This window comes from Schistocerca gregaria, chromosome 11 (assembly GCF_023897955.1).
Source record: "Schistocerca gregaria isolate iqSchGreg1 chromosome 11, iqSchGreg1.2, whole genome shotgun sequence".
Classification (NCBI taxonomy): Eukaryota; Metazoa; Arthropoda; class Insecta; order Orthoptera; family Acrididae; genus Schistocerca; species Schistocerca gregaria.
The window spans coordinates 28,007,237-28,024,772 of NC_064930.1; the positions used below are offsets into that span (position 1 = coordinate 28,007,237).

Consider the following 17,536-nt stretch of genomic DNA (forward strand, 5'->3'; position numbering starts at 1 on the left):
GTGCATGGCAGACCGGGTCGGCAACACTACAAAAAGCGACTGCACGGAAACAGCACCAGAAACTAGCGGAAATTTGCCTTACAGTCTTGTTAGAGACGCAGTACTAACTACAGTATAGTCTACATGGCTGTCCTTGTAGGACGACCCGACTTTCACTTTTCTCCGTCTGTTGAAAACTTATTCAAGTTGTCACTGTCTTGATCAATTTACAAATCTGACGATAACCACCTCGAATCACTATTGAAACAACGTCGCTTTGTAATATAATTTTAATTTCCACCCAAAAGCACATTCAACACAGCGCCGAAAAATACACGCCTTTCGTATGAAGACAAGAGAGACAGAGTAATCAATTAGTTGTTAAAAAACAAACACCTACGCAAAAGTAAAAAGACGAACAAAATTATTTATAAAAATCGGTCGCTGGCGCAACGTTCTTCTGCGTGCGCGATCGTGAATTATATCTTTGTATTGGCGGAGGCGCGGTAGCCAAAGTACCGTTACAGTCTCTTATACGAGAAGTGTTAAGTTTGCTGGGTGTGGAGACCATTTTGCGTTGCCTGAACGACCGTTGCAGTGCTCCCTCAAGGAGATGTCTGACTGCGTTGGAGCGACATCTGTCGTGTCGGTGCCACACCGACTGCCTCACATCCGTGGGACGCCTTCCAATAACTGCAAAAGGTGGTTCAAATGGCTCTGAGCACTATGGACTTAACATCTGTGGTCATCAGTCCCCTAGAACTTAGAACTACTTAAACCTAACTAACCTAAGGACATCACACACATCCATGCCCGAGGCAGAATTCGAACCTGCGACCGTAGCAGTCGCGCGGTTCCAGACTGCAGCGCCTAGAACCGCTCGGCCACACCGGCCGGCTATGACTGCACAAGCAGCGAGTTTTAGGAAAGCGAGATACTTGACTCTATTTAGATTCCCATCAGTGACACAGGGTCGCGGGTCTCCAAAGTCAGCGCCAAACATTCATAAACCGAGTGCGTTGTTTCTGTCCACTTCTTCTGGTCAGCGCGGGTTTTCAGTTGGCAATTAGTTTAGCGCCTTGGCCACGGTTTTTTAAACGATGCTTTTTCCGCAAGGAACAGTTTGCAGAGGTACGTCGCATCACTTTGCACTTTTCGTAGATAACGTCCGGAGAACTGTAACCAATTTTGGAAGTCATTTCCGTTCAACTGTATGGAAAGTGATTTATTTTCAAAGAATATTCTTAAGATTTTATTTTATTTACTAGCGATTCGTCAAGAACATTAACACATGTATTTCACAGTATGTAAGCATGGAAGTAGTTGCCAGGGAGTAACTGATGAAATGATAACCAAATTCCTTTTAACAAATGGGGATTTTATTCACTTTAATACTGCCTTAAAGCATTTTTTAAAAGAAACAGATTTAAAATTATAATCAGAAAGCACCCACTAAAAATCAAGGTTACAACTTATTCAGAAGCAGAAAGAGACAGATATTTGAGTGTATGAGCTTTCCGGCAGAGAACCTTGCCGCTCCCTTTTGACACGGCCGTAGTTACGACCGCTCACAACAGCCTCTGAAAGACTACACTGGTGCAAATCTGCAACACACCAGATTACTTTAAAGTGAAAGTTTTAACAATTTACACAAGCATACAAACTATGCATCCCGTAGTAGAGATGTAAATGGCACAAAACACTATCAACTAAAATATTACCTTTGCCACCGAAGGTGCAACTTGATTTTAACTTCTAAGAAAAGTCTTACGGTGAAAGGGTAGTAACTATATATACTAAAATGATCATTTAAATAAAAGCCCATGCAATGGAATCTTATATAAAATTCTACAAGGTTGGGCAAACAAGTTAACATGCTCTACAGTACACATATACCGCCTTTCAAGGTCATAGCAAGGTCAAAAGATATTTGACGTATTAGGCCGTTACACAGCAAGCAATAAATTCAATAACACAGCGAATCCGACAAACATGCCAGAGGCAGCTCCGGACGACAGACAGACACTAACTGCTTCACAGATGCGGTCGACAGACAGATAGAGATTGCTGACTGCTTCGCGGGAAGTAGACACTCTTCGCCGTACAACTCGACCGCTTCTCTAGTAGCTTGGTGACATCTGAAATAAACGATACTGATATCTTGGACTGCCGTATGCATTGTGAATGTCTCGGTAGCTTTACCACCAAGTTATCTGATTGCTGCAACTGCAGATTGCAGACTGATGGGCTTCAAAGCACACGAGTAAACACAAGAATTGTGAGCGACGCGGAACCTCCCCGTCGCGCCCCCCTCAGATTTAGCGGTGCACATGCCGTCAGAAACTGAACACAGATCAAGCACGAAAACAGGAAGACGGTGTACTGAACTGCGGAAAAAGAAACAAAATGGAAACAGTGGGCGGTCCGAGTAGACTGTGAGAACCATGGCGTCGTACTTCCGTGGACGAGGTCTCGCTTAATTTCACTCTTCTGATGATAGGCGTTTTTCTTTGTCGTGTATGTTAGCTTCGCCTTGTTCTCACCTTGTTTCACTGTTCATTTCCGTTTGTGTTTTCACCCAGCATCGCTCCTATTCTATTCTAAAATGTGTATAGATCAAGTATATTTACACAAGAACGTATGCAATCTTTGCAGTCCGACTGGATTTTTTTTTTTAGTTTGCTGTTTAGAATATAATCTGATGTCGTTGTACTTGTACTTTTAGCTTCTATATAACAACTAAAAAGCACTCCGTCTTCAGGCCAGAAGTGGCCCATCGGGGCCATCCGACCGCCGTGTCATCCTCAGGTGAGGATGCGGATAGGATGGGCGTGTCGTCAGCACACCGCTCTGCCGGACGTTACGATGGTTTTCTTTGATCGGTCGAGTAGCTCCTCAATTGGCATCGCGAGGCTGAGTGCACCCCGGAAAATGGCAACAGCGCATGGCGGCCCGGGTGGTGACCCATCCAGCTGCCGGCCACGCCCCACAGCGCTTAACTTCTGACGGGAACCGGTGTATCCACTGCGGCAAGGCCGTTGCCTAACAACTAAAAGATATATAAAAAATACAAAATTTAAAAAAAAGTAATAAACTTACCCTCTTAACACTAAATCTGAGGGGGCTACAATGGGGAGTTTCCCCCGTCAGTCACGCCTTTGTTTTCGTTAGGTATAACGCCGGGGACGTTTGTGGAAGGTGCCCTCCTGACGGCGCTGTTGTCTTCATAATATGGATCCTGTCCCACATATGTCGGTGAATTCCCGTTAGAAGCTTCTTTCATATCTGTCTATCGCTTTAGCCTTTGTTCCGCATCGTTTCGCAGGATCGGCTAGGTTACAACGGATTTGGCAAGGTTATTGGAAAGGGATGGCCACAAGCCCTTCCTGCCGCCACCCCGTACCCTCCCAGGATGGAATTAGTGTACCTCAGCTGTCTGCATATAGTGTAAATCGCGAAATAGTCCGAAAGTCTTACAAATATCTGGGAGTCGTGTAAATGACACGCGATGGGGCGACCAGCGCGGTATTCACCTAGGCGGATGCGGAAAACCGCCTAAAAACCACACCCAGGCTGGCTATCACACCGGCCCTCGTCGTTTAACCGCGGGGCCGGCGCGCCTACCCGATTCCAGGCAGCAGGGCGCAGCGTTCTCGGCTAACCTGGCGGGTTTAGAAACTCATTTAAAATGTCGCAGGAAAACGTGTGGGGTGGCCTGTATTAGTCGCCTCGCCCTCTTTAACAGCACACTCGACGGTGACAAACAAGGGCGTGTAGGCTAAAAATAAATCATGTAGTGAGGTGCCAGACGTTTCAGGAGGGGGGGAGGGGGGGGGGGGCTGTGCCAGGAACAACAGACTGAAAGTCGCAACCTGTCGGGTCTGAGCGTTAGGAGAGGTCGAGTGGGTTTGCTGGCAGGGGTGGTTTAAAGGAGACTTATTTATGTCCTCTCAAAAACATCTGCGTTTAGCGAAAATGTTTATAGTCCAAAATAAAACTACCTTATAATTCCTACAAAAACGGGCCTATAGGGTTTTTTTTCTCTACGAGTAATAGCTTACGCGTTGCCGCGAATGGAAAAACGGCAAATTACGCTGCTGGCCTCTAAAATTGCTACACCAAGAAAAAATGCAGATGATAAACGGGTATTCATTGGACAAATATATTATACTGGAACTGACATGTGATTACATTCTGACACAAGTTGGGTACATAAATCCTGAGAAATCAGTACCCATAACAACCACCTCTAGCCGTAATAACGGCCTCGATACGCCTGGGCATTGAGTCAAACAGAGCTTGGATGGCGTGTACAGGTACAGCTGCCCATGAAGCTTCAACACGATACCACAGTTCATCGAGAGTAGTGACTGGCGTATTGTGTCGAGCCAGTTGATCGGCCACCATTGACCTGACGTTTTCAACTGGTGAGAGATATGGAGAATGCCAGGTAATTGGAGAAAGAAATACAGTGGAAGAAGAATGGGTAGCTCTGAGGGATGAAGTAATGAAGGCAGCAGAGGATCAAGTAGGTAAAAAGACGAGGCTAGTAGAAATCCTTGGGTAACAGAAGAAATATTGAATTTAATTGATGAAAGGAGAATATATAAAAATGAAGTAAATGAAGCAGGCAAAAAGGAATACAAACGTCTCAAAAATGAGATCGACAGGAAGTGCAAAATGGCTAAGCAGGGATGGCTACAGGACAAATGTAAGGATGTAGAGGCTTATCTCACTAGGCGTAAGATAGTTACTGCCTACAGGAAAATTAAAGGGACCTTTGGAGAAAGGAGAACCACTTGTATGAACATCAAGAGCTCAGATGGAAACCCAGTTCTAAGCAAAGAAAGGAAAGCAGAAGGTGGAAGGAGTATATAGAGGGTCTATAAAAGAGATGAAGATGAAATGGGAGATACAATACTGCGTGAAGAGTTTGACAGAGCACTGAAAGACCTGAGTCGGAACAAGGCCCCCGGAGTAGACAACGTTCCATTGCAACTACTAACGGCCTTGGGAGAGCCAGTCCTGACAAAACTCTACCATCTGGTGAGCAAGGTGTATGACTCAGGCGAAATACCCTCAGACTTCAAGAAGAATATAATAAATCCAATCCCAAGGAAAGCAAGTGTTGACAGATGTGAAAATTACCAAACTATCACTTTAATAAGTCACAGCTGCAAAATACTAACGCGAATTCTTTACAGACGAATGGAAAAAATAGTAGAAGCCGACCTCGGGGAAAATCAGTTTGGATTCCGTAGAAATATTGGAACACGTGAGGCAATACTGACCCTACGACTTATCTTAGAAGCTAGATTTTTTTTTTGTCGTCAGTCTACTGACTGGTTTGATGCGGCCCGCCACGAATTCCTCTCCTGTGCCAACCTCTTCATCTCAGAGTAGCGCTTGCAACCTACGTCCTCAATTATTTGCTTGACGTATTCCAATCTCTGTCTTCCTCTACAGTTTTTGCCCTCTACAGCTCCCTCTAGTACCATGGAAGTCATTCCCTCATGTCTTAGCAGATGTCCTATCATCCTGTCCCTTCTCCTTATCAGTGTTTTCCACATATTCCTTTTCTCTCCGATTCTGCTTAGAACCTCCTCATTCCTTACCTTATCAGTCCACCTAATTTTCAACATTCGTCTATAGCACCACATCTCAAATGCTTCGATTCTTTTCTGTTCCGGTTTTCCCACAGTCCATGTTTCACTACCATACAATGCTGTACTCCAGACGTACAGCCTCAGAAATTTCTTCCTCAAATTAAGGCCGGTATTTGATATTAGTAGACTTCTCTTGGCCAGAAATGCCTTTTTTCCCATAGCGAGTCTGCTTTTGATGTCCTCCTTGCTCCGTCCGTCATTGGTTATTTTACTGCCTAGGTAGCAGAATTCCTTAACTTCATTGACTTCGTGACCATCAAGTTTCTCGTTGTTCTCATTTCTACTACTTCTCATTACCTTCGTCTTTCTCCGATTTACTCTCAAACCATACTATGTACTCATTAGACTGTTCATTCCGTTCAGCAGATCATTTCATTCTTCTTCACTTTCACTCAGGATAGCAATGTCATCAGCGAATCGTATCATTGATATCCTTTCACCTTGTATTTTAATTCCACTCCTGACCCTTTCTTTTATTTCAATCATTGCTTCCTCGATGTACAGATTGAAGAGTAGGGGCGAAAGTCTACAGCCTTGTCTTACACCCTTCTTAATACGAGCACTTCGTTCTTGATCGTCCACTCTTATTATTTCCTCGTGGTTGTTGTACATATTGTATATGACCCGTCTCTCCCTATAGCTTACCCCTACTTTTTTCAGAATCTTGAACAGCTTGCACCATTTTATATTGTCGAATGCTTTTTCCAGGTCGACAAATCCTATGAACGTGTCTTGATTTTTCTTTAGCCTTGCTTCCATTATTAGCGGTAACGTCAGAATTGCCTCTCTCGTGCCTTTACTTTTACTAAAGCCAAACTGATCGTCACCTAGCGCATTCTCAATTTTCTTTTCTATTCTTCTGTATATTATTCTTGTAAGCAGCTTCGATGCATGAGCTGTTAAGCTGATTGTGCGATAATTCTCGCACTTGTCAGCTCTTGCCGTCTTCGGAATTGTGTGGATGATGCTTTTCCGAAAGTCGGATGGTATGTCGCCAGACTCATACATTCTACACACCAACGTGAATAGTCGTTTTGTTGCCACTTCCCCTAATGATTTTAGAAATCCTGATGGAAAGTTATCTATCCATTCTGCCTTATTTGACTGTAAGTCCTCCAAAGCTCTTTTAAATTCCGATTCTAATACTGGATACCCTATCTCTTCTAAACCGGCTCCTGTTTCTTCTTCTATCACATCAGATAAATCTTCAGCCTCATAGAGGCTTTCAATGTATTCTTTCCACCTATCTGCTCTCTCCTCTGCATTTAACAGTGGAATTCCCGTTGCACTCTTAATGTTACCACCGTTGCTTTTAATGTCACCAAAGGCTGTTTTGACTTTCCTGTATGCTGAGTCTGTCCTTCCAACAGACATATCTTTTTCGATGTCTTCACATTTTTCCTGCAGCCATTTCGTCTTAGCTTCCCTGCACTTCCTATTTATTTCATTCCTCAGCGACTTGTATTTCTGTATTCCTGATTTTTCCGGAAGATGTTTGTGCTTTCATCAATCAACTGAAGTATTTCTTCTGTTACCCATGGTTTCTTCGCAGCTACCTTCTTTGTACCTATGTTTTCCTTCCCAACTTCTGTGATGGCCCTTTTTAGAGATGTCCATTCCTCTTCAACTGTACTGCCTACTGCACTATTCCTTATTGCTGTATCTACAGCGTTAGAGAACTTCAAACGTATCTCGTCATTCCTTAGAACTTCCGTATCCCACTTCTTTGCGTATTGATTTTTCCTGACTAATGTCTTGAACCTCAGCCTACTCTTCATCATTACTATATTGTGATCTGAGTCTATATCTGCTCCTGGGTACGCCTTACAATCCAGTATCTGATTCCGGAATCTCTGTCTGACCATGATGTAATCTAACTGAAATCTGCCCGTATCTCCCGGCCGTTTCCAAGTATACCTCCTGCTCTTGTGATTCTTGAACAGGGTATTCGCTATTACTAGCTGAAACTTGTTACAGAATCAATTAGTCTTTCTCCTCTTTCATTCCTTGTCCCAAGCCCATATTCTCCTGCAACCTTTTCTTCTACTCCTTCCCCTACAACTGCATTCCAGTCGCCCATGACTATTAGATTTTCGTCCCCCTTTACATACTGCATTACCCTTTCAATATCCTCATACACTTTCTCTATCTGTTCAGCTTGCGACGTCGGCATGTATACCTGAACTATCGTTGTCGGTTTTGGTCTGCTGTCGACTCTGATTAGAACAAACCGGTCACTGAACTGTTCACAGCAACACACCCTCTGCCCTACCTTCCTATTCATAACGAATCCTACACCTGTTATACCATTTTCTGCTGCTGTTGATATTACCCGATACTCATCTGACCAGAAATTCTTGTCTTCCTTCCACTTCACTTCACTGACCCCTACTATATCTAGATTGAGCCTTTGCATTTCCCTTATCAGATTTTCTAGTTTCCCTACCACGTTCAATCTTCTGACATTCCACGTCCCGACTCGTAGAACATTATCCTTTCGTTGATTATTCAATCTTTTTCTCATGGTAACCTCCCCCTTGGCAGTCCCCTCCCGGAGATCCGAATGGGGGACTATTCCGGAATCTTCTGCCAATGGAGAGATCATCATGACACTTCTTCAACTACAGGCCACATGTCCTGTGGATACACGTTACGTGTCTGTAATGCAGTGGTTTCCATTGCCTTCTGCATCCTCATGTCGTTGATCATTGCTGATTCTTCCGGCTTTAGGGGGAATTTCCCACCCCTAGGACAAGAGAGTGCCCTGAACCTCTATCCGCTCCTCCGCCCTCTTTGACAAGGCCGTTGGCAGAATGAGGCTGACTTCTTATGCCGGAAGTCTTCGGCCGTCAATGCTATTTATCAAAATTTCGAACCTGGGGCCGAAGACGTATTGATTATGAATCAAAGACGCTACCCCTAGACCACGGGTGCAGTCAAATGATAGAGGCCGTGTAATGGTGTGGGGCATGTGCAGTTTTAGTGATATGGGATACATCTAGATAAGACTCTGTCAGTTGACAAGGTAGTAAGCATCCTGTGTCATCGCCTGCACCCATTCATGTCCATTGTGCATTCAGAAGACGACAATTCCAGCAGGACAATGCGACACCCCAGACGTCCAGAATGGATGGACGAACACTTCTAGTTTAAACACGTTCGCTGGCCACTCCGCAGACGTGAAAATTATTGACCGTGTCTGGAATGGCTTGCAACGTGCTGTCTCACCCCCTGGTACCCTTACGGACTTACGGACAGAACTCATGGTCTGAGGCAGCAGTCGAGTGTTGGCGGGGTCGCTGCACGACATTAGGCAGGTCCGCCAGTTTCTGTGGCCCTCCGCTGCGCGCCGTGTCAGTCACATACCGAGGGCGCGTTTACTTCTGCACAAAGTGCGTGGGATACAGATGTCACTTGTTGATAATACTTAGTCGAGAAACGCACACTGTCCTGTGCTGCTAGAGGGGAAATTCATCGTTGTAAGTTGAAAGATCTCTGTTGGATTCCTTTTATGTTAATTTCTTAAATCTGTTGCCATTTACGGCATAAATTCCTCTTCTAAATTTACTGTGGTGTTTCTGACTATTTGGGAGGAGACTGGGTAGTGGAACGTGTTACTTTTACACATAAACAAGAACGATCTGTCACACTACTACACTTTAAAACACAGTTTATATGCAATTCATGTCGCACAGTCTCATACGAAACCTACAACCGCTTTCTTTTATGTACTGTATGTGATAAGATACTGTCATCCCCCTTCCCTTCTGTGTGAGAGGATGAATGAGCAAATGTATTTCTAGTTGCATGCTTGAGGGTAGCAGACAAGCCTGTCTGCTAGAGAACAGTAGGACCAACGTCGGAACAGGTAGCTATGCTTTCTAAAAGCAAAGAGGTTTCTATCCTTAGTATGGTTCTGTCCGTCCCTTGTCATGTTGGTAGAGGAAGCTGCCGCTCTCGCCACTTCCGTTTTGTATACGGAAGCACTCTTGGTAGGACCCCAGGTCAGTCTGTTCGCGGCGATCGTTTGAAGTGGTAAGATCTCCGGCTAAGCGCGTGTCTGCTAAGTCAGTAGGACAATGGATTTCTTAAGATCACCCTAACTGAAAATTTAATCACCTTTATTTCAGGTTTAGCTCTAAAATATCTAATGTTATCTTAAATTGCAACGCAGTGTAATTCGGGTGTGAAGTTCAGAATATCTTCCGGTAGTTGGTTCGTCATTACTTTGTGAGTAAAGGGGAACCACGTGTTGATGAGTAACTCTAACTAAGGTCATCAATCTTAAATCCGAATGTGCGTGAGATTATAACGTCTCGTCTTGACAATATTTTTCAATATAGCAACTTTTCTTTATGTTCAACCCACGTGGGGTGTACTTTGTGAGACCAGTGTCACGTGCTTATACAATTGTTTGACCCATCAGGTTAATAGTAAGACGATAGTAACCAGTTCGAGGTTTTTCTTTTGTAAATTGCGTTTCGATCTAATTTATTTTAATTATCAGAATTATTGTGGAGCTACACTCTTTGTGTAAGCCAGGTTGACCACGTGAAGCATGTGGTGTAATCATCAAAGTAGCCCTCAGCTATTCTTTTCGGGAAGATTTCACAGAGAGTTAGTATGAATTTAGTATACCAGTGTGTGGTAATTACATGATGGACAGGATTGCGCTACGAACATAACTTCTTTGGGTGAAAATTGTAACGGTTGGTTGTGATTAATTTCCTCTTGCATATGTTTCAACGTTCTGCGTGTGTTATTTGATGAATGCAGTGTTGTATGCAGTCTCCGAATCTTGGCTCTGTATGTGATGTGTTTCCGTAAGATTACAATCTCACATTTTCACAACCCTAAATAAGGCACCAGTTTAGTTATTAATCAAGTTTAATATACTGAAATTTCAATGATCAGTGTTAAAATAAATTTCCAAATATAAACTGATTTATTTCTTTGTTTTTATTTAAATTCTCTTTTATATATATGTTGCCGTATGACTATTAAAAGATTATAATTAGTGTTAGTCTGGTTGAGAATTTGGTAAGCTAGACTGGATACCTGGTGAAACAGTTGCGCAGTAATGCGAGGTTAACTAACCCCAGACAGCTCACAGCTTTTAACCCGCTTTTATTGTCTATCAGCACCGCTTTCACGACAGATTAATGCCACAATGTTACAAAGTCAACCGTAGCGTTCTTCGGGGAAGGGCAACTTCCCACACAGCGGCTCGCTTTCCATTCTGCAGGGCAGACTGTATCTACCCAGCATTTCGCATCTAGTTCTCATATATCAGCAGATCTGCACTGAGCGCGAGTTTTTTTTTTTTTTTATACAGTGTGTAGTTTAATAAAAGCGACAAACTACAGGGACCGATACACTATGTGATAAAAAGTATCCAGAAACCCTAAAAAACAAACGTTTTTCATATCAGGTGCATTGTGCTGCCACCTACTGCCCGGTACTCCATATCAGCGACCTCAGTGTAGAAATCGTGAGAGAGCAGAATGGGGCGCTCCATGGAACTCACGGACTTCGAACATGGTAAGCTGATGGGATGTCACTTGTGTCATACTTCTGTACGCGACATTTCCACCCTCCTAGACATCGCTAGGTCCACTGTTTCCGATGCGATAGGTGGAAACGTGAAGGGACACGTACAGCACAAAAGCGTACAGGCCGACGTCGTCTGTTGACCGACAGAGACCGCCGACAGTCGAAGAGGGTCGTGATGTGTCATAGGCAGACGTCTATCCAGACCATCACACAGGAATTCCAAACTGCATCAGGAGCCACTGTAAGTACTATGATAGTTAGGCTGGAGGTGAGAAAACTTGGATTTCATGATCGAGCGGCTGCTCACGGGCCACACATCACGCCGGTGAACGCCAATGCGTGGTGTCAGGAGCGTAAACATTGGACGATTGGACGGTGGGATAACGTTGTGTGGAGTGACGAATCACGGCACACAACGTGGCGATCCGATGGCAGGGTGTGGCTATGGCGAATGCCCGGTGAACGTCATCTGCCAGCGTATTGTACTACCAACAGTAAAATTTGGAGGCGGTGGTGTTACGGCGTGGTCGTGTTTTTCGTGAAGGGGGCTTGCACCCCTTGTTGTCTTACGTGGCAGTATCACAGCAGAGGCGTACACTGATGTTTTAAGCTGGCCGAGCGGTCCTAGGCGCTTTAGTCCTGAACCGCGCGACCGCTACGGTCGCAGGTTCGAATCCTGCCTCGGGCATGGATGTGTGTGGTGTCCTTAGTTACGATTAAGTAGTTCTAAGTTGTAGGGGACTGATGACATCAGATGTTGAGCCCCACAGTGCTCACAGCCATTTGAAGCACCTGTGATGTTTTAAGCACTTCCTTGGTTGCCACCATTGAAGAGCAAACGAGGGCTGGCCCTCGCAGCTTTCAACACGCTCGAGCGGCTGTTCATAGTGCACGGCCTCTGGCGGGGTGCTTACACGACAACGACATCCCTGTAATGGACTGGCCCGCACAGACAGAGTCCTGACCTGAATCCTACAGAACTCCTTCGGGGTGTTTTGGAACGCCGACTTCGTGCCAGGCCTCACCGACCTACACCGATACCTGTCCTCAGTGCGGCGCTCCGTGAAGAATGGGCTGCCATTCCCCAAGAAAGCTTCCAGCGCCTGACTGAAGGTATTCCTGCGAGGATGGAAGCTGTCATCAAGGCTAACGGTTTTAATACGTGTATATTTCTATTGTCTATTGTCAAATCACAATTTATGAAAGATGTTTATATTTTATTAATAGGATTAAGTAGGAAATAATTGTGGTAGCAGGGAATGTCTGAACAAAAGTATTGTTTGCAAGAGAGACCGCTAATTGATATAATTTTAAAAGAGGGCGGGAGAGACCGCATATGGATACACTGTAAGAAAAGAGCGGGAAAGACCGCGCATTGATACATTTTGTAATGGTAGCAGGGATTGTCTGCACCAGAAAACACTGTTGGAGGGAGAGACCGCACTTTAGCGTTCGTAGGAAGTCAGTTTAAGCGAGAAGTGAAGCGAGTCGGTAGCAGGTCTGAAGCGAGACGTTGAGAGGAGCGGTGTGCCTGACAGCCACCTGCTGGGTAGAGACATCACCTAACTATTATAATAACAGGAACTAATGTTATTGAATTAATTTTTTGAGAAACTCAAGACTACTGAAGGTATGTTTGCGCAATGCTAGTTGTAAGAAAGACCCATTTGAACGTTTGTAAAATCATTTCATTCAGAATATAATTGACTTTTGTCAGCAATATTGCATTTCTAATTATAATCCATCCCAAAAACCATCAACGTAAAACTTTGCCAAATTTTATTGTTGTCAAGAAAAAGTTTAACTATGAATTACGTAACTTAAGTCAAATTAATTAAAGAATAACGTCAGCTTTGCTATTAGAGAATAACGTCAGCTTTGGTAATAAATACAGCCACTTATTATGACAGCCCACCAGCAGCTAATAGAGTGCAGTAAAACAGAGTAAAAGCCGGCCGCAGTGGTCGAACAGTTCTAGGCGCTACAGTCTGGAACCGCGTGAGCGCTACGGTCGCAGGTCCTAATCCTGCCTCGGGCATGGATGTGTGTGACGTCCTTAGGTTAGTTAGGTTTAGGTAGTTGTAAGTTCTAGGGGACTGATGACCACAGCTGTTAAGTCCCATAGTGCTCAGAGCCATTTTTTTTAAAACAGAGTAAATATATTCATGTCGCAGTTCGATGTAGAAGTCAGATGGCGATCCGGCAACAGTAAAAAAGGTGAGGAAGAGTTTTGGGTTGTTGCAGGTAACGACAGAGGGCCACGGCGACGACACATTCCATGTTTCGTCGAAATAATCAGCAAACCACTTTTAATAAGCAGCAATTAAATTTGTATGCGAAGATTGAGAAAGAGAATAAATTTCAAAGGGAAGATTCCATTTGTTAATATTAATCACGAGATAGAGATCCTAAGGAAAGGCTTCATAGGTTATTGTAGAAGCGAAAGGTTGAGTAACAAATGAGATAAAAGGGAAGGAAGAGGTATAGAGGAGACGGGAAGGTTTCACGGTGGGCCAACACCATACTGAATTCCAGCATTAGGGGTAGAGGGTGCCACGAACATGTAAGTCGTTTTCAGCCAGGAGGCCGGATACTTCTGGTCACATAGTGTACCTCACTGGAAATGGATTGAAAAGCGTCCTATGAACATGTGTCGAGAAGTGCATTGCTGACATGGTAGAAGGCGCTGACGAACGAAACTTCCTCTGGCCACGTGCCGTGTGTTTCTTTTGTGTTGCAGGCCGTGTGACTGACGCAGCAGCAGGACGTGAGCAGCAGGATGGCCCGGCCTTCGTGTCGGGAACAAGCCGAGGTGGCGTTCGTGTGCGGCCGAGCGCTTGGAAACGGTGGAGAGGCAGCGCGGGTAAACCAAGGCAGCCACACACCAGGACCTTTGAGGGCGCCTGGCTGACCACGGATGCTTTCAGGCGGACGAACGCGCAGCGAGGCAGCAGCCTGTGCGTACACGAGATTTGGAGGACCGGGTTCTACGGGATACTGGAACGAACCGTAGTACAGGCTCCTGGCAAGTGGTCCGCGAACGTGGTGTAAACCAAAGTACGATTGTGTGTGGTCTGCATGAGGTAGGTGCGCTGCAGCTCTCTATTCTGTTCCGGGACTACTTGTTTTCGCTGCACGCTCAGCGACCATTGCCAGCCACAAGTTCAGAGCAAACTCAGCGTCCAGTCAGGAATCCATCCATTGTTCACTGTGTGTACTGGACTTACTTTTAGTTTATTGAACGACTACTTACTTTGTGAGGGGTCCAGTTGTACGTGGAGCCCGATTTTTGTAATATATTTCGTGAAAAATGACATGAAATGGTTATCACATACAGACTGTATCTTTCACACCACTGAACAAAAATGTTGCGTGAGGTACAGACTTGGACGTAAGACTTTAAACTAGTGGCTAGCTGTGAGAAATCAGCTGCTCCCCTATGGACGGAGCATAATACAGTTTTCTACGGTAATGAAATTTTGTATATTTAGTTTTGAGCTTGCAGCAACCCAATGTGAATTTTGCTAGTCCTAGAATGTAGGAACCAAGTATGTGCCATCAGACTTAATGTATAGATTGATAAGGTGTAGCCAATTCGTAAAATTTTGTGTGTTTTGTAATCCTGTTAGAGAAAAGTTAAATTTTGTCAAACGATGTCAGGCCTTTTGTCATGTAACAATGCAAGTATTTCTAATTATGACAGTAAGTTAGAATTGTAGAAAAGTTTAGAAGTTCACTGATTTTGAAGTTAATGTATAATGTTTCAAATTAGATTGTGTAAGGCGAACATTTTGCATACAATTTTCAAACTGAAGCATTCGGTCTTAAAAATGGTTCAAATGGCTCTGAGCGCTATGGGACTTAACATCTGAGGTCATCATTCCCCTAGAACTTAGAACTACTTAAACCTAACTAACCTAAGGACATCACACACATCCATGCCCGAGGCAGGATTCGAACCTGCTACCTTAGCAGCAGCGCGGTTCCGCACTGAAGCGCCTAGAACCGCTCGGGCACAGCGGGCGGCCATTCGGTCTTAGCATACCCCGTTATCGCTACCTCATCCTCTTCCATGTCGTGCTTGTTTAAATCCAATGAATATATTTTAGAAGAAATGAATTTTCAATGACAGTAAAAAAATAATATTAATATGCGAGAATCACAAAAGTATTAATGTCTGTAACAGTTTCAATGTGGGCAACATTCCACAGCGCTGAGCCAATATCCAAAATTATCACTGAAAATTTGCATGGTTATTAACTTATCGACTAATCTACGGGCAGTATTTGTACGAAGCTATTTTACGGCCGGCACTGCACTTCCCTGAGCTAAGTTTGAACATTTTGTATGCCTAATGTGGAGAGAACAGAACACCGAGATCACATCCGTTGCGACTCTAGAGGTAAGAAAAATGTGTTTCATTGTTTGTTTGCGTAGGGAATTATATCAGTGTATTACACACAGCCATAGGGCTCAGTAGTGACGAGACAGAGTAAATTACGCATTGATTTCATTGTAGGAATTACACACTGGTTTTCGAGATTAAGCTGTCTAAATTTTTTTTGGATTACAGTACAACTGATTAAGCACACCATTTGCTCAGAAACACATCACACAGTACATTTCCGTAAGACAACACACGAATAATTTATTAAGAAAAGAAGAACTTCAATTGTCTAACTAAGTGTTCGTGTAAAACACATTCTTGTAAACAAAGGCAGCGAAGTGTATAACTCGTAAGATTGATGTCAATGACCTTCATGGTCTTCGCGGGAGAGGAACGGGACTGATGAAATTAATGTAGAATCGTGCTGCTGTCTATCGTTGCCAGCGTAACGTGAAGCGTGTTGTAGCCAGTTGGCGGTGAATTACTGAGTGACCAAAAAGTTACTGCACTTCTCAAAATAGTAATGGGCAGACTACATGAACCTCTCCCACTCAGGAATTGCTGACACTTGTAAGACTACAGCCGCAGGCAGCGGCCGCCACGAGGCGAAGACACCGGTTCCCCTTAGGTCACCAGAGTTAAGCACCGTCAGGCGTGGCCAGTACTTGGATGGCTGACCGTCCTGGTACTCTGCGTCTCTTTGCTTTCGAGGCAGGCGGGACAGGAGAGGCGTGAGATTCTCGTTGACCGGTCTTGGCCAGTGTCCTGGGTTCAATTCCAGACCTATCCACAGCGTGCTGATGGAGATCCGCCGGTTTCACCCTGCCCCTCCTCCCACACCAAACTAACAAACACACACCCCCAACACTCATCTACGCTCAACATGACGCAGGATGTGAAACTTGCTGGATGTGGACGGGTTACTCCTGTAACTGAATTATCAGATCTGAAGATGGTTCTGAATGAACCGAAACCGGTCATATCAATAAAAAATTTGCAATCATACGGATTATAAGTAACATTATAGAACATCAGACGTTTGCATCGAATCACAGATGAGGATGTATAGAATGCTGAAAGAAGGGATCGGTTGGTAGGACGCCAAACTGTCTGTGTGGGGGGGGGGGGGGGGGGAGGGGTGGTGTGGGAGGGGGAGAGGAGAAGGCCGAGGGAGGGGGGTTGAATTGTAAGAACTATTCAGGGAGAGATGAAGAGGCTTGCACAGGATGGAGTAACATGGAGAGCTTCATTAGACCAGTCTTGGGACTGAAGACCACAACAACTGCAAGATAGTGTAATGTTCACTGCATCAAACAAATCTGGTCTCTCTCTTTCGCCCTGTCGCACACACTACTTGACATCTCTGAAGCATGAGATGAATAAGCAATGAAAGGCATTATTCCACACTTAGATTCCACGGTTAGCTACACTACTGGCCATTAAAATTGCTACACCACGAAGATGACGTGCTACAGACGCGAAGTTTAACCGACAGGAAGAAGAAATGATTAGCTTTTCAGAGCACTCACACAAGGTTGGCGCCGGTGGCGACACCTACAACGTGCTGACATGAGGAAAGTTTCCAACCGATTTCTGGTACACAAACAGCAGTTGACCGGCGTTGCCTGGTGAAACGTTGTTGTGATGCCTCGTGTAAGGAGGAGAAATGAGTAACACCAAGTTTCCGTCTTGGATAAAGGTCGGATTGTAGCCTATCGCGATTGCGGTTTATCGTATCGCGACATTCCTGCTCGATATCCAATGACTGTTAGCCGAATATGCAATCGGTGGGTTCAGTAGGGTAATACGGAACTCCGTGCTGGATCCCTAGCAGTCGAGATGACAGGCATCTTATCCGCATGGCTGTAACGGATCGTGCAGCCACGTCTCGATCCCTGAGTCAACAGATGAGGACGTTTGCAAGACAACAACCATCTGCACGAACAGTTGG

At 44.6% G+C, this 17,536-nt stretch overlaps 1 protein-coding gene across 1 annotated transcript in view; it reads right to left on the bottom strand.

Annotated features, from left to right (window-relative positions):
• Positions 1-17,536, bottom strand: part of LOC126295007 (mucin-2-like) — a 175,132-nt gene that overhangs the window by 146,932 nt on the left and 10,664 nt on the right. The gene's annotated exons all lie outside the window — the stretch shown is intronic.